Genomic DNA, 26,812 nt, shown 5'->3' on the forward strand with positions numbered 1-26,812 from the left:
GGTCAACTGGCTGCCATATCCTCTTGAGGACCTCTACCAGTACTCCACCTGGCCCTTGTTATCAACCTCTTCTGCAATGTGCCCAGAGCAGTCAGAAAGGAGTCTCACTAGCATGGAGGTGGCTCCTTTGCAGCTATTTGACTGCTGTGGGGGCAGATACCAGAGCACAATGTAGGCATATGCAAGAGAAAACATAGATTAAAATAATAATTCCCCAAATCAGTGACAACGTTTTCCACTAATGTTTCTGGGACCCGAACCCACCTAAGCTGGGGGTTGGATCCTTTAGGACATTCATTTATATGTGATTTAATAAAGAAGATACATTAGCAGACTCATCAAGTATGAACACACACAACAATGGCATAGGTGCTTCCTTGTGGGGCAATAACAACATCCAAGACCATCTTATTTTGAAGGATAGTTTTTCTCAATAGGAACGTTTTTGTGTTCAGTGAGGACAGACTTTGGTGGCTATCATTCAAGTCTTACTGCATTCATTTAGAAAGGACTTCTATATGTGCTATAACATCCTCCAGAAAAATGGAGGGTGGGGAAAAATGTGCCCACCTGGCCTTGAGAAGAGGGAAGCTTGAAACTTTAGGAATTCAACTTTGTTATGCATCCCATACATGTTGGTCAGAGAGACAATACTGAGGAAATCTATTGCGAGGGGAGTGTTGCAGACCAAGACCCCCATCTTCCCCCTCTTTCAATGATACATTTTCTATTCCAGGTATAGTACATTCCATAAGCCCAGATTTTAGAAGGATAATGAGATCCTTGTGGACGTTGAATAGCTCCCCCTCACTCACCGATGCACAGTAACTTACTCATCCTGGAGGAACATCTCATTGTCTAGTAATTAACAGCTTTTCCAGGTATTATGGGGCTTAGTATTCCCAGCAGCATAACACATTGATCCACAGTGAGAATCAGGCTGTTTTCTAGGACTTGTACACATTTATAGTATTGGGTATCTTGGCAAGGGTTCCCCAGTTGGGCATATAGAGCAACAGGTCCTACTGGTGAACATTCAAATGTGTCAAAGTCTGAATAGTTCTTCAGGCCACCCAGCCAAGGTGGTTTTATCTGTTAGTAATTTCATCTTCTGTCTTTATATATATATATATATATATATATATATATATATATATAATTTCTTTTTACAATCCTGCAGCTTACTGGTTATGCAGGAGATAGAATTCTCAATTTAACGTCATGTTTTGTTTTGTTTTGCTTTGTTTTTTCCCCACTCTTGCAAATCATGACCTTGGAATGTAATCCCTTAATCATTGCTTGGCTGATGAAAATATCCAAACATGTTACTCAGCTTGTCTACTATCCTAATCATAGCAGTCTGGGTTGCACAGTGATAGAGGAAAGCTTGGATTGGGTCAGATCCATTGTCCACACAAACCAAGGCATATTTAGAACATACTCAGAGGGAAGGGGCCAATATAATCAATTTGGGGACTTACCATTTGGGAACTCTGCTGGATGGTTCTAGACTCTTTGAAAGTTACTTTGGACATTTTTGGAACACACAGGGCATACTGTTACTTCATCAACCAAGTCATTTTCAAAGACTTTCCAGGATCCCTGACAATGCACCATCACCCATGGGCTAAATAGTGGCAACTCCTCCTATGACCCAGTGTTCTCTATCTCCTGGAAGTTGCTAGGACTCATACCCCAGCTAGGGCATCAGCTTCTTGCCTCTGGATTGCCAGGAAGTGCCAGGGCCTTATGAGCCAGGAGAAGCAAAACAAGTAAGGACTGGTTCAGACTCTTTCATTTGAACACAAATGTCTTTCCACATATCCTGACCTTTAAAGGGTCCTCTGATGGTCATCTCCCCCTTTGTTTCCTGTTGTCCAAGCCATAAGGTTAATCATTTAGAACAGCCCCTGTTCATGAAAATGGTTAACTGCCAGGGCTCATGAGGGATGACCAGCCAAACCATTGTGAGTTCGACCCATTAGCTGTTGTGGCTGTTCCTTTGTGGGAGGCTCAACCTGGAGAAGTTCTGTGTATACTGCTAGGAGCTGTTGCTTTATAAGGGTCTGTAAATTTTCTGTCCCTTTTGGAGCTGGAACAAAAATGTTCTCCTCTTTGGTTGTCTCTGCCACAGTGCCCAACTCATATTTTCTGGGGTCACAGACACATCTAACTCGATGGTAGTCCTGCTTGGTTGATGCCCAGGGCTTTCATCTGCTGCACTAGAATTTTTGGTTTCTCAAAGGTGACTTTCTTCTCTCATCCTGTCCTACATGGACCCTATCTTTAAGAGGTAACATAAGGGATAAAGTCACTATAACAACTGGGGAATAAAAATCCTCCAATCCCTAAAATCTCTAGAAACGTTTGCATCTCTTTCACATTTTTCAGAGTTGGATAAGCTTGTATATTATCAATCACAACTTCTGGGACAGCATATAATTTACCTGAAAAAATGACTCCCCAAACCTTATGGTAGTAGCTGGGCCTTCCATCACCTTCCATCCATTTCCTCACAGGTTTTGCAGCAAAGCCCACCAAGTACCCAGTAGCAGAGGCAAATCTTCACATGTTAACATTGTATCACCAATGTAAGGGGCTCTTTGGACAGGTTAAATCCACCAGAGCCATCCCTCTTGTTTATTTCTGGAGGACCACTGAGTAGTGAATTTAACATAAGTGCTGGTGAGGCAGTCTTGGCCTGTATGCTTTATCAGGGGCATGGGAGGCACCCTCCCAGAAAAGGACTATATCCCTGAGACTGCTCTGGAGCAAGTGGTACATCAAGGATAGTAGGCGCAGGAAGGGCAGGTATGAACTTTTGTACAGGTTTTAAGGCTTTTTACAGGCTCACCAACATAGCATGAGTTGATTGGACTATTTGCTCAAGTGGGATTCCTGCAGGAATGAGATCAAGTCACAGTTTCTTCGGGAATATTTTACAGGACCTTTACAGCCCATTGGGATAGACTTTTGGCTTTCTAAATTACCCCTCTACTTTGGGTCTTTCCCACAGCTCATAGCCATACCCAAGATTTGTCAATTTCTCCAGCTCAGCAGTGGATTGCCCCAAATCAAAAATATCTTGCTCTACTACTGGACACAGCATGCATACAAGTGTCCCATACCAGGTGCTGGAGGCATCTTTAGTTCTTGCCATGAATATGTCTTTCCAAGACAGGTTCATGGACTGCCTGCCTCATTCCCAGCTCCTTAAGAAGTTGTTGTACCTCCTTTATAGATTTCCAGGATTCCACATGCCCAAGGGAGGTTCTCCTCCGTATGATAAGCCTCCCTGTAGACTCACATAATCTAATCTATAAGAGAACCTGAAATCCCTAGAGCGCCATGTAGGTGCTGCTAGAGGACAGGCTGTGTCATGACGATATGCTCATTTTTTCTGCCTCCTGCCTGGTCAGAGAAATGCCATCTTCCCCATATCCCATAGCCACATTAACCATATCCAGATAATTTCCATGACCATTTCATGAACTTGGCAGCTACAATACTAAGTTTGGAGGAGTAATTTCTCCCATGATGAATACTTCCTGAACTGGAGGTTGTTGTTGCTCTACTTTAGCTTTCCTTTGTATTAGGGTTGGGATGGCAAAAGGTATTTTCTCTATTTAACTGTCCATCAGGATAACATCCTCCTCTTTACTCTTTGTTGTTTTTTTTTTTTAAGATGTATTTATTTATTTTGGGGGATGGCAGAGGAAGATGGAGAAAGAGAATCCTAAGCAGACTCCCCACTGAGAACAGAGTCCCACACAGGGCTCCACTGATCTCATGACTTTGAGATCATGACCTGAGCTGAAATCAAGAGTCAGATGCTTAACCAACTGTGCCCCCTCTTCTTTACTCATCGATTTTCCAGAGATTATTTGCCACAGTGTGCTAGTCACAGTTTCTCACCAAGCACACAAGAGCAGCCGGCATTGTCAAGGCATCTCCATACTCACATGCAGTCCACAAACATCTGACATACAGGTTATTCCTCCCCACATGAAGACTGTGGCCAACTCAGGATTTCCCCTGAGGGAAATGAGGATGCTTCATTCCCAACATCCATTTCTTTGGTCTACTGGCTGGCTTATCAATTGTTGGTTTACAACTTCCTCTGAATCTTCCTGTGTGGAATCTGAAAGCAGCCCCTCTATGCCAATGGCAGGGAGAGACTGAAGAAAGTCAGTCTACTATTTAGATTGCTAAGTGGTAGATAACAAGCAAAGGAATTCACATAGGAAGCTTATTTTGGGTGCCCTCAAGATGAATAGATCTTTGCACCTGCCTGCCAAAGTTTAAAATTTGTATAGAATCTTGGGCGCCTGGGTGGCTTAGTGGGTTAAAGCCTCTGCCTTCAGCTCAGGTCATGATCTCAGGGTCCTGGGATCAAGCCCCGCATCAGGCTCTCTGCTCATTGGGGAGCCTGCTTCCCCCTCTCTCTGCCTCCCTCTCTGACTACTTGTGATCTCTGTCTGTCAAATAAATAAATAAAATCTTTAAAAAAATAAAATAAAATTCATATAGAAGTCTTAACCGCATTCAGTCACGTATACCTTCCAGATGCTCTCAACAACACATCACTATCTCAAGGCTATGTCTTTGGAACAGCTTTTGGAGAATACAAGTAGAATGCACATTCCAAGGACAGAGGAGAGGACAAATAGCCTTCACTTGCCGAAGTCCAGGTCACAGGTCAACTAGTGATCAAATCTCTTGATGACTTCCCGCACAGATGTGAAATGTTTCATGGGAAGATCTTAAAACTAGGGACAGAAAAATACAAGGAACCTTGGCTAAAATTCTCCCTAATGGACCAGAATATAAAAAAGAAAAGGAAAAAAAAAAAAAAAGATTTTCTTTGGCCTAAAGGGAGGGGCACATATTGCTCCTTAGAGCCAGTCTTTAAATTTTAGATTAGAACTAATTTAATAGGAAAAATATAGGTGGTTTGGAATTTAGGGGTTTTTTTGCCTTTATTTTTCTTTAGGTTTAAATATATGTTTATGTAATTACAATCTATACTTTTGTCTATAACTGGAGATGGTTATTTTTTAAATAAAAATATTAAAAGTGTACTTAAATAGTGATCTGTCCCACCTCTGTCTTATCAATAATTTTATTTACCTTAATATATAATATTTCATGCATATACACTTTGAATTGCAGCATTTTTCATCTTATGAAGAAAAACAAGCAGATATAAATGTTACTAATTATCCTCTACGTATCCATATAGATTAAATAAGGAAAAATGAGTGTGTTTAATCTCAGTCATTGACAGCCATGCAAGGAATCTGCACATAAGCATAAGTAGTATAAAGGGCTATGAGCATATATTGCAAACTCTCAGTTCTTCTGGTGTAGCATATTCACTGTATGGATTATCTGTGTAACTTTTAAATTATATGGTATCTGTAATTTTGTTGGAATCATGTTACATATTCGTTGATTCTGGGTCAGTAACTTGGTCTGGTCTTCCTATAAAAGCTTCCAGGCCGTTAGCCTGCCAGAAATCCCTGGGTTCAAGTGTTGACTTTTTCATAAATCCAGCTGGTTCTAATCAATCAGCTTTCTCTGCCAATCAAATCTTTTCCTGGTTGGTCTCCCTTTACTTTTCCACTCTTATAAGTGGAAACAGCTTAAAACTAAAGTTTGGGTTTCTTACAAAGCAGAGACTAAAACTAAGACATCTAAGAAGAAATTTTGCCAGTAGAACATTTACACTTCTTGCTGACATTAAGCATCCATACTGAATTAAGTAAGTTTGGATGTTATCAGAATGTCATCCAGATTCTAGACCTTATATATTGCAATTATCATTTATACAATGTTGCATATTTTAGCCCTTTTGGATTTTGCACCCTAAGGAAAACATCTTTACAGTTTATTCAGCAGATTTTTATTTTGTAGAAAATAAATAATTGTAACAATATAAGCTAATAAATGTCACAAATAGAAAAGAGTACAAAAAAGGAAATAATAGGGACACCTGGGTGACTCAGTCAGTTAAACCTCTCACTTGTGATTTCTGCCCTCAGGTCATGATCTCATGTGTCTTAGGTTCAAGACCTGTGGCAGGTTCCATGCTCAGCGAGGAGTCTGTTTGTACCTCTCCCTCTGCTCCTCCCCACCACTTGTCCTTCTCTCTCTAAAATAAATAAATAAAACTTTTTCCTTTAAAAGTAAAAAAATAAAAATGAAATCATTAAACAATCTATAAAGTGTAGAATGAAATATTGTGCCCCATAAATCTATTTTAAACAATAATTTGAAATATTTTATTATAAACAGATTTTTTTAGAATTATTCATAATGAAACAAAATAAACAATTATTTTACAATGCTGAATACATTAACTATGTTATACTTTGTTGTTCATACAAAACAGTGCTCTTTTTATAATTATAGTTATACATATTTCCAATTATATGTTTATACATAATTATAATTATAGAATATATATTATATATTTCATATATAATTGTATTATTGACCAAGTTTAGTGATTGTTTTAGGGTCATCACTTATATCATTTTATATAAATATATAATGCATTATATATAATATATATGCTATTATAGCTTCTGCTTCTGATAATCTAATACAAATTTTTTGATTCTTCAAAGTTGATTGTTTAATGAAAACCAGATAATCTCCTATAGTTACCTTAACAGAGATCAGTGAAGAGCTTTATATTGTTTTGTTCAGACAAAATAGAAAAAACACTGGAAACAACAGAATTAAGATGGCTGTAAGAGTAATTTGCAAAGATGAAAAATTCTGAAAGTTGGACACTTCCCACCACTACTTCAAGTGTACAGGACTTCATCTGCTTTTAAATATGAGTGAGCTAAAAAAAATTTCATTTAAAGAATTGGTTCTGGGGGCGCCTGGATGGCTCAGTGGGTTAAGGCTTCTGCCTTCGGCTCGGGTCATGGTCCGGGGGTCTTGGGATCTAGCCCTGTGTCTGGCTCTCTGCTCTGCTGGGAGCCTGCTTCCTCCTCTCTCTCTGTGCCTGCCTCTCTGCCTACTTGTGATCTCTGTCTGTCAAATAAATAAATAAAATCTTTATTTAAAAAAAAAAAAAGAAAGAAATATACTAGAACTCTCATTGTCCAACATGGTCGCCACTATCCACAGGTGGCTTATAAGCATTTGAAACGTGGTTAGCCCAATTTAGAAGCACTGTAAGTACAAAATATAAGATTTCAAATACTTTGTATGAAAAAAATAAAATGAAATATCTCAACATTTTATATTAATTACATATAGAGAGAATTATGTTTTGGGTATACTTAAAATATTTAAAATGTTATTAGAAATTACTAAAATTATTTTTAAAATATTAGAAAATTTTAAATGATATATGTGACCCACATTTACTCTCACATATTTCTTTTGTGGTGCACAGCCCTAAAACATTTCAGGGGATTGTCATTACTGTTGTAAAGATTTTTCTATTGACTTTTAATTCTCTGTGCTTACGTTGACTATAGCTTTTACTCTGACAAATCATACTTATTTCATGTTAAATCTAAGTCAGTTAACGTATATGCTAGTATTAAAAATAATTTTATTTTGACAATATCATATAAGTCACCTTCTTTGGATGGGTATACACCTTTTCTACATGTCTTTGATGTGTCTGATAGACATCAAATTAGATGCTGATGTTTATATTTAAAGTCATATCTCCATTAAATTCTAAAGAAAAAAAACAGAGTAAACAGAAAATAAATAAATAAAGGTATTTTTTCTCATTCATCATTTCTTGGATCCATAAAGATGAAAGAAAATATATTACTTTCTTCTTTTTTAATTATTGATATTGTGAGAAAAATCTGCTCACTTTCTTCTTTTATAAGGCATTTTCTGAAAAATTTTATGGTGAAATAATTTTTCAGAATTATCCTGGCTTGATATTGTTTTCCTGATATTGTTTCCAAGAACCAAAGTCAAATCATTAATCAGAGTTCCTGATATACATAGAAAAGAGCAAGGAAATGAGAATAAAACAAAATCTTCCAATGTAAACATTCCAAAATAAACAGGTCCTATTATGCTAACACAAAATTTAAAAAATACTGTCATGCTTTACATTTGCTGTTCTCCAGCAATTTTTTAAAAAGGGATTTAAAAATGTGAGTAGATAGTTAACAGTTTTCATAAGTGACTTTTATCTATCTATCTTGAAGACATTTGGATGACTGTGACCTCTCAGAGAACAAGAAATAATCTTGCTCTGGTCTAAGAAAAAAAAATGTGTATTGAAATAATTAAGAGAAAAATCTTCCTGAAGAAATTGTTTCGGTAAAGATGGTGCCCTTCTTACTCATACTCTGATTAATTGGATTGTAGTGTTGAGACTTCATTTTGTGTAATAGTAGAAAATTATCTATGTAACATGACCAATATTCTATTACTTTAATTTGGCATGACTATTGCTTTTATGTGATAAATTAGATAGGCACTACGTATTAGAAAATGAAACCAATAAATTAACTTATTAAAGTAGTAACTACAGGAAAATAATGACTATTGTAGCATAACACCCCTTCTTTGATATCTTGTCCAGCAAATTGAGTTTACTTGAGAATGTTGAAATACACTTCAATGGAAGTACCATTTCCATTAGTAGAATATGCTATGAAAAACAAAAAAAGATTTAATGAGTCCAAGTATATTGTTGCTATTATATAATTTATCAATATGTATATAAATAAATTATTGTATGTAAGTAAACTGGACCATGATATAGCCACATATGAGGAAGACAGATTTATTCAACTTATGTCTATGGGTTTCCCAGTGTATTTTATTCCCTTCTGACCTTCAAATTCAGTCCATGTCTCCAACCTGTACCCAATTTTTAAATTCCTCCATTTACCCCTAGATAAGCACCCATAGAATCTTGTGCATTACTCTAATATCAGATATGTTTGTGTAACGTTTCTGTGTATAGACTCTGAGGTAACAATGTGATTAGCATCTAAGTACTTGAGTAGTAGAAATCGTATCCATCCTTACCAACCCAACCTAATGGACCTTCCCTTCATTTTTTTTTTTTTAATATTTATTTATTTGACAGACAGAGATCACAAGTAGGCAGAGAGGCAGGCAGAGAGAGAGAGGGAGCAGGGTAGAAGCAGGCTCCCCGCTGAGCAGAGAGCCCGACGCGGGGCTCTATCCCAGGACCCTGAGATCATGACCTGAGCCGAAGGCAGAGGTTTAACCCACTGAGCTACCCAGGCGCCCCTCCTTCCCTTCATTTTTACTCAACCATAGTCACCTACAGTGGTCTGCCTCTTTTCTGAACTTCTAAAGTTTACTACACTTTAAGAAACATAAATGAATACCACTGAGTCTGAACTAGAAACTATGGAGGAATCATGATATATGGAAATGCCTGTTCCACGAAGCTTCTATTCCAGTGGGAAAGATAGATAATAAACAAGAAGTTGATTGCAATAAAATTTAACCAAACATTGGATACAATATTTTGCAGTTATATAAATTGTAGTTATTTGATTGGGATTATTGGTAAATCATTCCTTAGAATGAATTACTTTAATAAACTAAGCAGATGGTTTTGTTTTTAACACTGTAGAGAGAACAGTCTCACGGAGAACATAACGTTCTTGGCTGGACTTGAGAATGAAAGAACAGCATTCCTGGAGTTTAAAGAGCACTAGCTAGAGACAACTGCCACAGAAAAGGTCTTTAGAGGGCCATAGACAAGTTTGTAGAGCCAGAGAGAGGTGTTTGAGCCACTTGGAATGGTGAGAGTTGAAGGAAGCCAAATGATTGCAGACTTATCTAAGACATGGTTTGAAAAATTTGCCACTTCTCTTAGAAGTACTGTTTACTGTAAAATCTCTTATAAATGAAACACACTTTAAAATGAAGTTACATAATATTTATTTTTATGTATATATACATCCTGATAATAGAGTCAGTTTTATATTTATTGTGATTGAATTTTTAAAACTTTTGTTCAAGGTGGTATTTAAGCAGAGCGATTTTTAAATAATTGTGAGTGACTAATCTATAGAACTGTAATCCACAATTTTCTGAACTTTTAAGACTTTCAAATTCAAGCATCTAACTTTTAAGACAGAGAAAATAGGAAAAATGATTTTATTTGATTTCTATATTTACTCATCAGTTCATCCTTTTGATTCACACTGACACTGATGAGTAGCTAGATGTGTCCACTGGAAACCCTAAGATACCTATGAAAGATCCCATAATTTTCCAGTGAACCTGATAGTTTCATAATTGCTAAGCCAAGTTTCCTGGATATTCTAAAAATTCCATCTGAAAATTCCATACAAAAGATAGAATCTCTATAAGGGACTGAGGCCTAAATTTTGTTTTTAGAATTTTGAGTTGTAAAATGCAAAGAAATGATTCCATGAGAATAGGCCCTTCAAGCATTTTAGATATAGAATAATTCATGCATGGAATAGCTAGGTGAGAAGAGTTTACAGAAATATTATAAAATTTTGGGGCGCCTGGGTGGCTCTGTAAGCTGCCTTCGGCTCAGGTCATGATCTCAGGGTCCTGGGATCGAGCCCCGCATCGGGCTCTCTGCTCAGCGGGGAGCCTGCTTCCCTCTCTCTCTCTCTCTCTGCCTGCCTCTCTACTACTTGTGATCTCTCTCTGTCAAATTAAAAAAAAAAAAAAAAAGAAATATTATAAAATTTTAATGCAAGAATATAATACACACAAAAATCTGATGACTCATTATCAGATTATGTCAAAAATTTTCCTACTAAAATTTTGTTTCTAACAGGAAGCTATTTCTTAATGTGTTTTTTCTAGAGTTGACATGATAAATTGAAGTGATTCAAATACTATATTCAAATTGATGATTATTGTTTATTTAAATTAGTAAAGCATGGACTTTATATTTCCTCTCATGTCTTTTCTTGATTTGTCAGTAAAGTATCAATGAGGTTTGTTAGTAGAATTCATATATTTTAGGAATTTCTTTCTTGCACTTGTGTTTGTAATTCGAATATTCTAACAGTGGGTTTCAGTAACTAATGGGGATATGGCTGCTCAAGTCATAAATTCACTTAATACTTTTTCAAAACAAATACTCAAAGGCTAACAGTGTAAGGTTGTTTAGAAGAAATGACTTAAATTTTCCAGAAAATAGTCAATTTTTAAATAATTTATAATCAGAAATTAATCTAAGCCGAACATATGGGCACCTGGGTGGCTCAGTGGGTTAAACCTCTACCTTTGGCTCAGGTCATGATCCCAGGGTCCTGGGATCCAGTTCCACATCAAGCTCTCTGCTCAACAGGGAGCCTGCTTCCTCCTCTCTCTCTGCCTGCCTCTCTGCCTACTTGCGAACTCTATCTGATAAATAAATAAATAAAATCTTAAAAAAAAAACCTGAACATATGCTTAAGCAGAATACTGAAGTATAGAAAGCATAGAAGTACAGAAATAGTAAAGTATGAGTGGTTTAAATATACAGATTTTTTTTTTCTCTTTTTAAAATAGAAGTCTGGAGTTGGAAAGTCCAGGGCCCAGGAAGGAGTTTAGGAATGCTCTTAGATATCATACCATGTTCTTTCTGTCTTCATTTTCTGCTATGTTCCCCCTCATGCTCATGATTTGTTTTTTTCTAATATGGATGCCATGCATCCACATTCAAATTATGGGCGTGGTAAAAGGGATAAAAGAGTCGATAGCTTATGCTTTACCTGTTTGTCTCCATTTTATAAAGTGACATATTCCCAGAAGTCTCACACAGCAATTTGCAATCTTGTCTTCTTAGTAGGAGCTAGGTCACACGTGCTTGCCCTATTTGGAACATGCTTAAAGAAGAGCAGATTGTGGGAAAATGTTAGGCCGGTGAGTTAATGATGTCTGGATCTTCCTAAGCTATTTATATTATCTTAGAAGTTATCTGTCACAAACCCAGCACAATTCAGTAGGAGAAATACTGGCATTTTGAGAGGAAAATTTTGATTATGCAAAACTTACCATCCCCTGCTAGTTGTTTAGTATCTCTCAACCTATCCATTATATCCTGGTAGAACTTTTCGGTCATTATGACAACAAAAATGCCTTCATGTATTTTCAAACATTCCTTAAGGTGGTAGCGTCCACATTAATAACCTTGTAATGGGACTGACAACATTGGTCAATTCTATGAACACATACAGCTTAAAAGGACATCATATTTTAGAACTGATCATAAAATAACTTTTTGTATACATGAAATAATTTTTAAATTTTCTATTTGTAAAATTGTCTAGGATTATTCAATATCTGCTTTTAGAAAGGAAAATAATAATGAAGTACATATAGAAGTAATTAACATGATAAATCCAGCAAGTCTTAAGTTCTTATAAAGTTGGTCACTAAATTTCATTGTAGTACATAAAACATATAGAATAAGCTGAAACATAAGCAAAGCCTTAATTAAAATTTTGAACTAGATCATGATCATCTTAAACAAACTTCTGTCTTTTTATGTTATTTTTTTCTTCCCCATATTTAATCACTGCTCTCATCTTGCCCCTAATTTATCCAATACCTGAGTCCTAATACTGGGACTTAGTTCTTTCTAAATCCCACCTTTTTCTTTTGTCATGTTTTCACCCATCCTCACTTCCCTTCTCCCATCATCACCTTTCACCAAAATTTTCTAGGAAAAGTCCTCTCAAAAATGGAACAAAGGAAATTATTCTTTCTTAGATCATAGTAGATACTAATGCTCTGCAGATGAGTCAGTTAATACGGGACCTCTCACTAGGCTACTAGCATTTTACCAGAGCAGTGTGCATATGCAAAGAAATAAAATTCTAGTTGGGCAATTTTAGCCATTAGAAGCAAGTACAGCATGTGTATAAAATTACCTCACTACCCTAAATTTTAAGGAGACCCAAAGAAAGAAAATACTATTAGTCATTTGAGAATTGCTCATTATTTACCACAATGCTTGTTATTTACCACAACAGGGACACTTTCTCCCATCTCCATGCATCTCAAAGACACTTTAACACTTTTGCTGTGGCAATGGCTGAATGAGAGTCCTTCTCTGAACTTCAGATCCTGCTATGAATTATTTCCCATCTTAACCCAACTCCTTAGCTCCCATACTGTCAAGCAGTCATGTCTGTTCTTTCTTTTCCATGTTACCTGATATACGGCCCTCAGCCTCAAATCACTAAAATGCTCTCCAGAATTCCATTTACTCTTTAGATTGTCTTTTCAGAGGACTTACTGTTTCCCCTTTTTATCTGGAAAAAAATTCCCAGAATGCCAATGACTTGGCATTTGAATGTCTGCAGTACTTTCTTGGTTCTGACAATCTACTCTAGCAATTTTATTTTTCCGTCTGTTTCTCAGCTGGTTCAGTTAGAGATGTCTATGACCCAATTCCAAGTTATATTAATGGGGCCATGTAGTATTTCAACTAAAGGTAAGAAATCTCTCTGCATATGTTTTCTGAAGAGATTGTCTTTATATTTTTTATTTTTAATATGATTCACTATTAAATATTTATGGTAGCATTTACCTTCATGTTTAAACTTGATGTTTTAAGAATAATTTCACATGAAGCTCTTGACCATTTCTTATCTCTTATATGACCCCATATAATTTCCTGTTTTCATGCCTTAAGCTGAATGAATTTACACAATCTACACATTTGGATAAAAAAATAGGGGGAAGCAAAAGGTAATAAAAGTTTTGATAGTTTTTACTCAGGGGTGTGTGTGTGTGTGTGTATGTGTGTGTGTGTTTAATTCTATCCTTTGTGTTTTGTTTTTTTTTTCTGTGTGTATATATTCCTTCTACAGTAGGACTATGTATTGCATAGGCCAGGAATATAAAATTAAGATAACATATTACCCATGACAGTCTTTATTCCTGACAGAACTGGTAGTAATAATTTGGACCTGGATATCACTGAGAATTAGGTAGAAACTGGCCATATTTCAAGAGAAAAAAACAATTACTCCAAAGGGAGAAGACCTAGAAGTACATTTTATCCGCTATTCTCTAGACTTGACACATGCCTCCCTTCACCCTTGCATTCAGGAAACAACACTGATGAGATAGTATGAGATCGTAAACTGTAGGTCTCTGTAGACCTTTAGTAAAAACTGAGATAATGAAATTAAAAAAAAAAAAAGACTTGAAGAACATCACAACAAAAAATCAAAATGAATATTAAAATTTCACATTGTGGATGGAAAAATGCATGGAAAAATTTTAAAAAGCAGATTGTTTCACATCCACTTTGCACTTGTACTATCAATACAGCCACAGATACTTTAATGGATAGTTTTGGACATGGTGCCCTCTCTATATTTTAATGGAAATTAAATTCTATTTAATTTGATGATAGCTATGGTATTATATTAGTCTTGGCACATTAAGTAAGTTTTCTGAGCTAAGGAGAACTAAAGAAAATTGGTAGTTTAAATTCAATTAAGAGAGAAGTACCAAGGGATTAAGCAATTGTGCTCATGGCATAGTTTCTAAAGCTTAATTGACCTTCTTAAGCTACTTGTAGTATGAAAGGTTGAATGACACACAATGGTAATAAAAGATGGATAGGCAATTTTAAATAAGTTTTTAAGATAATAAATAAAATTAAGTGTAATTGTCAAGATAAGTTATTTCCTGCTTATGTCTATATATATATAGATATAATGTGTATATATTTATATATGTATATATATACATACATATATATATATGTGTATATATATATATATACATTCTGAAATTTATCTGATGCCTTCAACCTAGGCTTTCAAGTATATTTAAGCCAAAAACAGTTTAGACATTACATATTGCCAAGCATTTAAATACATTTTCTTTATTGTGATGGAAGGTTCTTTGTTTTGTTTTGGTTAGATTTTCTTTCATGTATAGTGTAGTGTTACTTTCAGGGGTAGAATTAAGTGATTCATCAGTTGCATGTAACACCCAGTGCTCATTACATCAAGTACCTTCCTTAATGCCCATCACCCACTTATCCCATCCCCCCACTCATCATTCCTCCAGCAACCCTCAGTTTGTTCCCTATAGTTAAGAATATCTTATGGTTTGCTGCCTTCTCTCTCTCTCTCTTTTTTTTAATCTTATTTATTTGACAGAGAGAGAGTGTGGGCAAGGGGAGTGTGAAAGGTAAAAGCAGGCTTCCCTCTGAGCAGGGATTGCGAGGCAGGACTGGGTCCCAGGACCCTGGGATCATGACCTGAGTCAAAGGCAGACACTTAAGGGCTGAGCCACCCAGGAGCCCCCCTCTCTGTTTTTATCTTTTTTTTTTCCTTCCCTTTCCCTGTATTCAGGTGTTTTGTATTAATATCAGAATGCCTAACACATAATAAGTTCTCAGTGAATATTTATTGACTTCTAAATAAATGGTGCAGATAAATAAATGAATTTGTCAATGCTACACAGTGGTGTGATCTGTGTAAGGAAATCGATTAATAACTTTAGTAATGAGTATATTAAAAAGAAACCTCCTTACCCCATGTAGCTTATTTAAGAGTGAAAACATAGGAGATGAAGTAAGAGGAAAATATTATTTTTTTCAAAGCAAGGTTTCTCAACCTTTGTACTTTTGACATTTTGAGGCAGATATTATATATATATACATACACACACACACACACACACACACACACATACACATATTTTGCTTTGGCATGAAATATTATGCATTGTTTAGCAGCATCACCACTTCTACCCATTAGATACTAATATCATACCCCACCCCTTCCAAGTTGTGACAATTAAAAATATCTCCATATATTGCCAAATATCCTCTGGTAGGCAAAGTTACATAGTTAAGAAACACTTTCCATCTTGCCATTTGCGACGACAAATGGCATGGAACTAGAGGGTATCATGCTTAGCGAAATAAGTCAATCGGAGAAAGACAACTATCATATGACCTCCCTGAAATGAGGAAGTGGAAATGCAACATGGGGGGGTTAAGGGGATAGGAGAAGAATAAATGAAACAAGGTGGGATTGGGAGGGAGACAAACCATAAGTGACTCTTAATCTCACAAAACAAACTGAGGGTTGCTGGGGAGAGAGGGGTCAGGAGAGGGAAGTGGGGTTATGGACATTGGGGAGGGTTTGTGCTATGGTAAGTGCTGTGAAGTGTGTAAACCTGGCAATTCACAGACCTGTATCCCTGGGGATAAAAATACATTATATGTTTATTAAAAAAAAAAAGTATGGAAGAGAAAAGCCAAGAGTAGCTGAAGTAAGGGTAAATCCAGCTTGAATAATGTTTAAATCAATAAATCTTGACATGGAACAAGACTCATTTGAAAAAAAATTATGATAATGAAAAATAAAGATAAGAAGTTGAAACCTTATTAGGAAGATTTCAATCTTACATGTTTCTAAATCTAGAATATAACTAAAAGTTCTCATTTTTCCCTCAAGTTTTATTTAAATTCCAGCTAGTTAACATACAGTGGAATAATAATTTCACGTACAGAATTTAGTGATTCATCGCTTACATACAATACCCAGTGTTCATCACAAGTGTAGTCCTTACTACCCATCTCCTATTTAACCCATCTTCCTGCCCACAACACGTGCAGTAACCAGAAGCTTGTTGTTATTGTTAAGAGTATGTTTCTTGGTTTGTCTTTCTCCCCCATTTCACCATGTTCATTTGTTTTGTTTCTTAAATTCCACATGAGTGAAATTATGTGGTATTTGTCTTTCTCTGACTGACTTATTAGCATAAACTCTAGTTTCATCCACATCATTGCAAATGGCATGATTCCATTCTTTTTGATAGCTGAGTAATATCCCTCCCTGTGTGTGTGTGTCTGTGTGTGCGTGCGCACGTGTGCACGCAGGTGCGCATATCATATCTTCTTTATCCATTCATCAGTCAATGGACATTTGGGCTTTTTCCATAATTTGGCCATTGTTGATAATGCTGCTATAAACATCAGGGTATGTATCCCTAAACTAGTCTTTTTATATTCTTTAGGTAAATACAAAATGGATCATAAGTAGTTCTATGTTTAACTGTTTGAGGAACCTCCATACTGTTTCCAGAGTAGCTGCACCAGTTTGCATTTCCACCAACAGTGTAAGGATTCCCCTTTCTCCACATGATATTTTTTTCATAGTTTAATAATCATCCAAATTACTAATGACTCTTTTTTTTTCATTTTATTTATTTTTTCAGTGTAACAGTATTCATTCTTTTTGCACAACACCCAGTGCTCCATGCAAAACGTGCCCTCCCCATTACCCACCACCTGTTCCCCCAACCTCCCACCCCTGACCCTTCAAAACCCTCAGGCTGCCCCAACGTCCCATCCCTGACCCTTCAAAACCCTCAGGTTGTTTTTCAGAGTCCATAGTCTCTTATGGTTCGCCTCCCCTCCCCAATGTCCATAGCCCGCTCCCCCTCTCCCAATCCCACCTCCCCCCAGCAACCCCCAGTTTGTTTTGTGAGATTAAGAGTCATTTATGGTTTGTCTCCCTCCCAATCCCATCTTGTTTCATTTACTCTTCTCCTATCCCCCTACCCCCCCATGTTGCTTCTCCATGTCCTCATTTCAGGGAGATCATATGATAGTTGTCTTTCTCCGATTGACTTATTTCACTAAGCATGATACGCTCTAGTTCCATCCACGTCGTCGCAAATGGCATGATTTCATTTCTTTTGATGGCTGCATAGTATTCCATTGTGTATATATACCACGTCTTCTTGATCCATTCATCTGTTGATGGACATCTAGGTTCTTTCCATAGTCTGGCTATTGTAGACATTGCTGCTATAAACATTCGGGTACACGTGCCCCTTCGGATCACTATGTTTGTATCTTTAGGGTAAATACCCAGTAGTGCAATTGCTGGGTCATAGGGTAGTTCTATTTTCAACATTTTGAGGAACCTCCATGCTGTTTTCCAGAGTGGTTGCACCAGCTTGCATTCCCACCAACAGTGGAGGAGGGTTCCCCTTTCTCCACATCCTCTCCAGCATCTGTCATTTCCTGACTTGTTAATTTTAGCCATTCTGACTGGTGTGAGGTGATATCTCATTGTGGTTTTGATTTGTATTTCCCTGATGCCGAGTGATGTGGAGCACTTTTTCATGTGTCTGTTGGCCATCTGGATGTCTTCTTTGCAGAAATGTCTGTTCATGTCCTCTGCCCATTTCTTGATTGGATTGTTTGTTCTTTGGGTGTTGAGTTTGCTAAGTTCCTTATAGATTTTGGATACTAGCCCTTTATCTGATATGTCGTTTGCAAATATCTTCTCCCATTCTGTCAGTTGTCTTTTGGTTTTGTTAACTGTTTCCTTTGCTGTGCAAAAGCTTTTGATCTTGATGAAATCCCAATAGTTCATTTTTGCCCTTGCTTCCCTTGCCTTTGCCGTGGTGCCTAGGAAGATGTTGCTACGGCTGAGGTCGAAGAGGTTGCTGCCTGCATTCTCCTCAAGGATTTTGATGGATTCCTTTCTCACATTGAGGTCCTTCATCCATTTGGAGTCTATTTTCGTGTGTGGTGTAAGGAAGTGGTCCAATTTCATTTTTCTGCATGTGGCTGTCCAATTTTCCCAGCACCATTTATTGAAGAGGCTGTCTTTTTTCCATTGGACATTCTTTCCTGCTTTGTCGAAGATTAGTTGACCATAGAGTTGAGGGTCGATTTCTGGGCTCTCTATTCTGTTCCACTGATCTATGTGTCTGTTTTTGTGCCAGTACCATGCTGTCTTGATGATGACAGCTTTGTAATAGAGCTTGAAGTCCGGAATTGTGATGCCACCAACTTTGGCTTTGTTCTTCAATATTCCTTTGGCTATTCAAGGTCTTTTCTGGTTCCATATAAATTTTAGGATTATTTGTTCCATTTCTTTGAAAAAAAATGGATGGTATTTTGATAGGGATTGCATTAAATGTGTAGATTGCTTTAGGTAGCATAGACATTTTCACAATATTTATTCTTCCAATCCAGGAGCATGGAACATTTTTCCATTTTTTTGTGTCTTCCTCAATTTCTTTCATGAGTACTTTATAATTTTCTGTGTATAGATTCTTAGTCTCTTTGGTTAGGTTTATTCCTAGGTATCTTATAGTTTTGGGTACAATTGTAAATGGGATTGACTCCTTAATTTCTCTTTCTTCAGTCTTGTTGTTGGTGTACAGAAATGCAACTGATTTATGTGCATTGATTTTATATCCTGACACTTCACTGAATTCCTGTACAAGTTCTAGCAGTTTTGGAGTGGAGTCTTTTGGGTTTTCCACCTATAGTATCATATCATCTGCGAAGAGTGAGAGTTTGACTTCTTCTTTGCCGATTTGGATGCCTTTAATTTCTTTTTGTTGTCTGATTGCTGAGGCTAGGACTTCTAGTACTATGTTGAATAGCAGTGGTGATAATGGACATCCCTGCCGTGTTCCTGACCTTAGCGGAAAAGCTTTCAGTTTTTCTCCATTGAGAATGATATTTGCGGTGGGTTTTTCATAGATGGCTTTGATAATATTGAAGTATGTGCCCTCTATCCTTACACTTTGAAGAGTTTTGATCAGGAAGGGATGCTGTACTTTGTCAAATGCTTTTTCAGCATCTATTGAGAGTATCATATGGTTCTTGTTCTTTCTTTTATTAATGTGTTCTATCACATTGATTGATTTGCGGATGTTGAACCAACCCTGCAGCCCTGGAATAAATCCCACTTGATCGTGGTGAATAATCCTTTTAATGTACTGTTGAATCCTATTGGCTAGTATTTTGGCGAGAATTTTTGCATCTGTGTTCATCAAGGATATTGGTCTGTAGTTCTCTTTTTTGGTGGGATCCTTGTCTGGTTTTGGGATCAAGGTGATGCTGGCCTCATAAAATGAGTTTGGAAGTTTTCCTTCCGTTTCTATATTTTGGAACAGTTTCAAGAGAATAGGAATTAGTTCTTCTTTAAATGTTTGGTAGAATTCCCCTGGGAAGCCGTCTGGCCCTGGGCTTTTGTTTGTTTGGAGATTTTAGATGACTGTTTCAATCTCCTTACTGGTTATGGGCCTGTTCAGGTTTTCTCTTTCTTCCTGGTTCAGTTGTGGTAGTTTATATGTCTCTAGGAATGCATCCATTTCTTCCAGATTGTCAAATTTGTTGGCGTAGAGTTGCTCATAGTATGTTCTTATAATTGTCTGTATTTCTTTGGTGTTAGTTGTGATCTCTCCTCTTTCATTCATGATTTTATTGATTTGAGTCCTTTCTCTTTTCTTTTTGATGAGTCTGGCCAGGGGTTTATCAATCTTATTGATTCTTTCAAAGAACCAGCTCCTAGTTTCATTGATTTTTTCTATTGTTTTTTTGGTTTCTATTTCATTGATTTCTGCTCTGATCTTTATGATTTCTCTTCTCCTGCTGGGTTTAGGGTTTCTTTCTTGTTCTTTCTCCAGCTCCTTTACGCGTAGGGTTAGGTTGTGTACTTGAGACCTTTCTTGTTTCTTGAGAAAGGCTTGTACTGCTATATATTTTCCTCTCAGGACTGCCTTTGCTGTGTCCCACAGATTTTGAACTGTTGTGTTTTCATTATCATTTGTTTCCATGAATTTTTTCAATTCTTCTTTAATTTCCTGGTTAACCCATTCATTCTTTAGAAGGATGCTGTTTAGTCTCCATGTATTTGGGTTCTTTCCAGCTTTCCTCTTGTGATTGAGTTCTAGCTTCAGAGCATTGTGGTCTGAAAATATGCAGGGAATAATCCTAATCTTTTGATACTGGTTGAGACCTGATTTGTGACCCAGGATGTGATCTATTCTGGAGAAGGTTCCATGTGCACTAGAGAAGAATGTGTATTCTGTTGCTTTGGGATGAAATGTTCTGAATATATCTGTGATGTCCATCTGGTCCAGTGTGTCATTTAAGGCCTTTACTTCCTTGTTGATCTTTTGCTTGGATGATCTGTCCATTTCAGTGAGGGGAGTGTTAAAGTCCCCTACTATTATTGTATTATTATTGATGTGTTTCTTTGATTTTGTTATTAATTGGTTGATATAGTTGGCTGCTCCCATGTTAGGGGCATAGATATTTAAAATTGTTAGATCTTCTTGTTGGACAGACCCTTTGAGTAGGATATAGTGTCCTTCCTCAACTCTTATTATAGTCTTTGGCTTAAAATCTAATTGATCTGATATAAGGATTGCCACCCCAGCTTTCTTCTGATGCCCATTAGCATGGTAAATTGTTTTCCACCCCCTCACTTTAAATCTGGAGGTGTCTTCGCGTCTAAAATGAGTTTCTTGTAGGCAACATACTGATGGGTTTTGTTTTTTTATCCATTCTGATACCCTGTGTCTTTTGATTGGGGCATTTAGCCCATTAACATTCAGGGTAACTATTGAGAGATATGAATTTAGTGCCATTATTAGCCTGTAAGGTGACTGTTACTGTATATTGTCTCTGTACCTTTCTGATCTACTACTTTTAGGCTCTCTCTTTGCTTAGAGGACCCCTTTCAATATTTCCTGTAGAGCTGGTTTGGTGTTTGCAAATTCTTTCAGTTTTTGTTTGTCCTGGAAGCTTTTGATCTCTCCTTCTATTTTCAATGATAGCCTAGCTGGATAGAGTATTCTTGGCTGCATGTTTTTCTCGTTGAGTGCTCTGAATATATCATGCCAGCTCTTTCTGGCCTGCCAGGTCTCTGTGGATAAGTTTGCCGCCAATCTAATATTTTTACCATTGTATGTTACAGACTTCTTTTCTCGGGCTGCTTTCAGGATTTTCTCTTTGTCACTAAGACTTGTAAATTTTACTATTAGGTGACGGGGTGTGGACCTATTCTTGTTGACTTTGAGGGGGGTTCTCTGCATCTCCTGGATTTTGATGCTTGTTCCCTTTGCCATATTAGGGAAATTCTCTCCAATGATTCTCTCCAATAGACCTTCTGCTTCCCTCTCTGTTTCTTCTTCTTCTGGAATCCCAATTATTCTAATGTTGTTTCGTCTTATGGTGTCACTTATCTCTCGAATTCTCCCCTCATGGTCCAGTAGCTGTTTGTCCCTCTTTTGCTCGGCTTCCTTATTCTCTGTCATTTGGTCTTCTATATCACTAATTCTTTCTTCTGCCTCATTGATCGTAGCAGTGAGAGCCTCCATTTTTGATTGCACCTCATTAATAGCTTTTTTGATTTCAACTTGGTTAGATTTTAGTTCTTTAATTTCTCCAGAAAGGGCTTTAATATCTCCAGAGAGGGTTTCTCTAATATCTTCCATGCCTTTTTCGAGCCCGGCTAGAATGTTCAGAATCGTCATTCTGAACTCTTGATCTGACATATTACCCATGTCTGTGTTGATTAGGTCCCTAGCCTTCGGTACTGTCTCTTGTTCTTTTGTTTGTGGTGATTTTTTTCCGCCTTGTCATTTTGTCCAGATAAGAGAATATGAAGGAGCAAATAAACTACTAAAAGGGTGGCAAAGACCCCGGAAAAATGCGCTGTAACCAAATCAGAAGAGACCCCAAATTGTGGGGGGGAGAAAGGGGATAAAAACAGCTTCTGAAAAAAAAAGAAAAAAAAAAAAAGAAAGAAAAAAATTTAAAAAATAAAACAAATAAAAAATATAAAAAAGAAAGAAAAAATATATATATTTAGATGAACTAGTCAAAAAATGTTAAAAAAGAAAAGGGTAAAAGTTTAAAAAAAATTTAGCAGAAGAAGAAAAAAGAAAAAGGAAAAAAAAATTGAAAAAAGAAAAAAAATTGAAGTAGCCGCAAGACTAAAAAATCATGGGGAGAAAGCCATGAGTTCCGTGCTTTGCTTTCTCCTCCTCTGGAATTGCTCTGCTGTCTTAGGAATTGAATCTGCTTTCTCCTTGATAGATGAACTTCGTCCTGGCTGGATATTTTGTTGATCTTCTGGGGGAGGGGCCTGTTGTAGTGACTCTCAAGTGTCTTTGCCCGAGGCGGGATTGCACCGCCCTTACCGGCGGCCGGACTAAGTAATCGGCTCGGGTTCGCTTTTGGGAGCTTCTGTTCCCTGAACGCTTTCCGTAGAGTTCCGGAGGATGGGAATGAAAATGGCGGCCTCCCAGTCTCCAGCCCGGAGGAGCCGAGAGCCTGGGGCCCCACTCCTCAGTGCGCCCCCAGAGGACAGCACCCAATCACTCCCGTATCCCCAGCCTCTAGCCGCGCTCCGAGCTCACCCAGCCCGCGACCAGTTCAAGGTAACCCCGAGCTGAGAGTTTAGTCCTCGGCTCTGTCTCTCCAGCCGGCTTCTCCGTTCTAATACCTGCGAGCTCTCCGACACTCCGACACCCCCGATCCTTCTGTGACCCTGCGGGGCCTGGGGCCACGCTGGCTCCGCGTGGTCTTCACCCCGGTTTAGCCCCTGGAGCAATGTCCCTCAGTGGAACAGACTTTTAAAAGTCCTGATTTTGTGCTCCGTTCCTCCGCCGCTTGCCGGGAGCCGGCCCCTCCCCCCGCGGTCTATCTTCCCATCGTTTTAGATTCACTTCTCCGCCAGTCCTACCTTTCAGAAAGTGGTTGATTTTCTGTTTCTAGAGTTGCTGTTCTTCTTCTCTTCGCTCTCCCGTTGGATTTGTAGGTGTTGGCAATGTTTAGATAAGCTATCGAGCTGATCTCCTGCTACCTGATGTAGTCTCAGGCTGCTACTTCTCCGCCATCTTGACTCCTCCCCCCACTAATGACTCTTTAAATAATTATCTCAACGCACCCGGGTGGCTCAGCGGGTTAAGCCTCTGCCTTCGGCTTGGGTCATGATCTCAGGGTCCTGGGATCAAGTCCCGCATCGAGCTCTCTGCTCAGTGGGGAGCCTGCTTCCCTCTCTCTCTCTGCCTGCCTCTGCCTACTGTGATCTCTCTCTGTCAAATAAATAAATAAAATCTTTTTAAAAAATAAAAAAAATAAAAAATTATAATCTCAGAGAATCACGTCCCTACATTAAGATTAGTAAACTGAGATTCACAAAATGTGGGGCCCTTTCTCCTGGACCCACAGTCTTTATTACATGCTTCCTTGTTACCTTCTGATTCTCATAGGACCTTCATCTTTGTTCATTTTCCTTGTTCTCTGCTACTTTTAAAATCCAAGGGAGGGTGTTGCAAGTATTTTATTCACCATTGCATTTCCTATTTAATTTAATTAATTAATTAATTAATTAATTTAATTTAATTGCATTTTCCTGTTTAATAAATGAGTGAATAAATAAATGACAGATGAATAAAATGAAAAATTAATTGACTTGTGGGCAGCTAAGTGTGGACTGAAAACTTAGATCACCTGGTTTTATTTCATAACTCAAAAATTTATTTAAAATTGTGGACAAGGGGTGCCGGGCGGCTCAGTGGGTTAAAGCTTCTGTCTTCAGCTCAGGTCATGATCTCAGGGTCCTGGGATCGAGCCCCACATTAGGCTCTCTGCTCAGTGGGGAGCCTACTTCCTCCTCTCTATCTGCCCGCCTCTCTGCCTACTTGTGATCTCTCTCTCTCTGTCAAATACATAATAAATAAAATCTTAAAAAAATAAAATTGTGGACAAGTCATCACCTTTCTAGCTTCACCTTTTCTTAATTTTCCCTGTGTTTTCCATTAAACTTCATGACACACTAAATTGTGCTACATCCACATACCAGTTCAATATAGATACCTATTTGTAGGTTAAAAAATCAAGAAGAATGGCATATGTTTATTTTATAATTGTAAGTATTTATTCAAAATTGCCTTTAGAACGGGTGCTACTAAGTCCTGTTTTAGGAATTTTGAACTGCTAAAATTAAGTTTATGTACTTAAAAAAACATTTCTGTTGCAGGAAAATAATTGAGTAGCAACAAAAACATAATAACGTCAATGTCAGAATACCTAGTTGTTTCTCCCTATTTGTCTGAAATTATTAGCTGAGAGAAATCTCTTGTTTTATTTACCACCTATGCAAAGTGAATGGATAAATATGTTCATTAAACTGATTTTAAATATAAATCCTCAATTGCTACCAAAACCTCATAAATGCTTAACTGTAGTCAAAGTAAAGTTGTAAAATTATGGCTCAATATAAATTAATACCAGAGCTTCAGGAAAAAAAATCAGTGTATTTTATGTCTAAAAAAAAAGAAAAAAGTGTGTGTATATATACCTTTATCTCTGGAGAAAAGAAAATAAGGCGGTTTCTGTTCATCAAAACCTGCAACATACATGTTAACTGGATCACCATACTGAAACCCCACTAGAGTGATTAGAGATGGGCTCAATCACGTTTCTTACTTTAGATATGAGACCGATGAACCAGAGAAATTACAAAATGACCTAAATTTGCACAATTAGCAATAATCACATTGAACACACAACTGATTAACAATTCATAACATAATCAATTCCTTAATTAACTAAGAAATCAGGGTTTATTGGGGAGAATTAATAAGAAGTGTAATTTTTTATATGGGGGCGCCTGGGTGGCTCAGTGGGTTAAAGCCTCTGCCTTCGGCTCAGGTCATGATCCCAGGGTCCTTGGATGGAGACTTGCATGGGGCTTTCTGCTTGGTGGTGAGCCTGTTCCCCATCCCCCACCTCCCGCCACCTGCCTCTCTGCCTTCTTGTGATCTCTGTCTGTCAAATAAATAAATAAAATCTTAAAAAAAATAACTGAAAATTTTATATGGATAGTAATTTAAAGACCTACTGTCCAAAATATTACTGTATTAAGAAATCAAATTATAACACAATGTCTAGTTAAAAGACCTAATAGCTGGTAATGAGGTTTGCTTTCATAATATTAGATTATAAGTAATTCAATGCAAATTAGTGCAGGGTAAATTATACAATTAATGTAGGCTTCAATACATTTACAAATTTTATTATAATTCTAAGAACATATAACATTTGAAATTTAGGTCTATAAATGATTATATAGATAGATAGACAGATATACTGTACAGTTTTTCTTTACAAGTCACTTTATTTTTTCTCAACAAATTTTCACAAAAGTTTCCTTCATATGTTATTGAAAATATTATTGATCAAAAAAGTAAGAAAAATAGGTAAATAAAGGCAAGCTGAGATACAAATAATTAGAAGTACTTTGTCAATGTCTAAATCATAAAAAACTAATCATAGAACAATTAATTTTCTTTTCAAACTTGTCAAGGACATGTATCTTCAAACTGTATTATTCTCTGTGTCATCAAGATCCTTGGTAATATATCTTTTTACAAAACTAAATACACATTTAATTTTACGTATATATTATCAAGATAATAATCTAGCTTATTTTGTAGGTTTGTGAATTTCTTTTAAATGTGTGATGGAAGTGAATGTGTAAAACCCACATTCTGTTGAAATATATCACATAACTGTTGATCAATGTCAAAGAAAATCTACTGTTTATACATATATTTCTAATCTTATTTGAAAACGTCAGAGGCAAATACAAGTCAGAATTGAATTTTTAACACTAATCTTGAGTTTAATGAAATTGGCACTCTAAAAATCCAGTTAACTTACTAAAATAAATATTGGATCAGGAAGGCAATAATAAATTTGAATGCAAATACACAGTGTGGGAAACAAATATAAATTCCAAAATATGCATTAGTTTTTTGTTTTTTTTTTTTAAGTAAAGGTTTGTAGAAGTGTAAAAAGACAATCTTAGGCTGCTAATGGCTTTCAACTCTATTCACAGAAAGTGAGGTGGAATATTTATTCATGTTCTCAAAGTCGAAATAACAGAACCACAAAAAGTGTTCACCTACCTGTCTTTCAGTCATATTTCATTCTGTGCATTTTATCTTACAGGAGTTTTCACATTATGCTTTTGTCTTCAGTGATAAG

The sequence above is a fragment of the Meles meles genome, chromosome 4 (assembly GCF_922984935.1).
Source record: "Meles meles chromosome 4, mMelMel3.1 paternal haplotype, whole genome shotgun sequence".
Taxonomy (NCBI): domain Eukaryota; kingdom Metazoa; phylum Chordata; class Mammalia; order Carnivora; family Mustelidae; genus Meles; species Meles meles.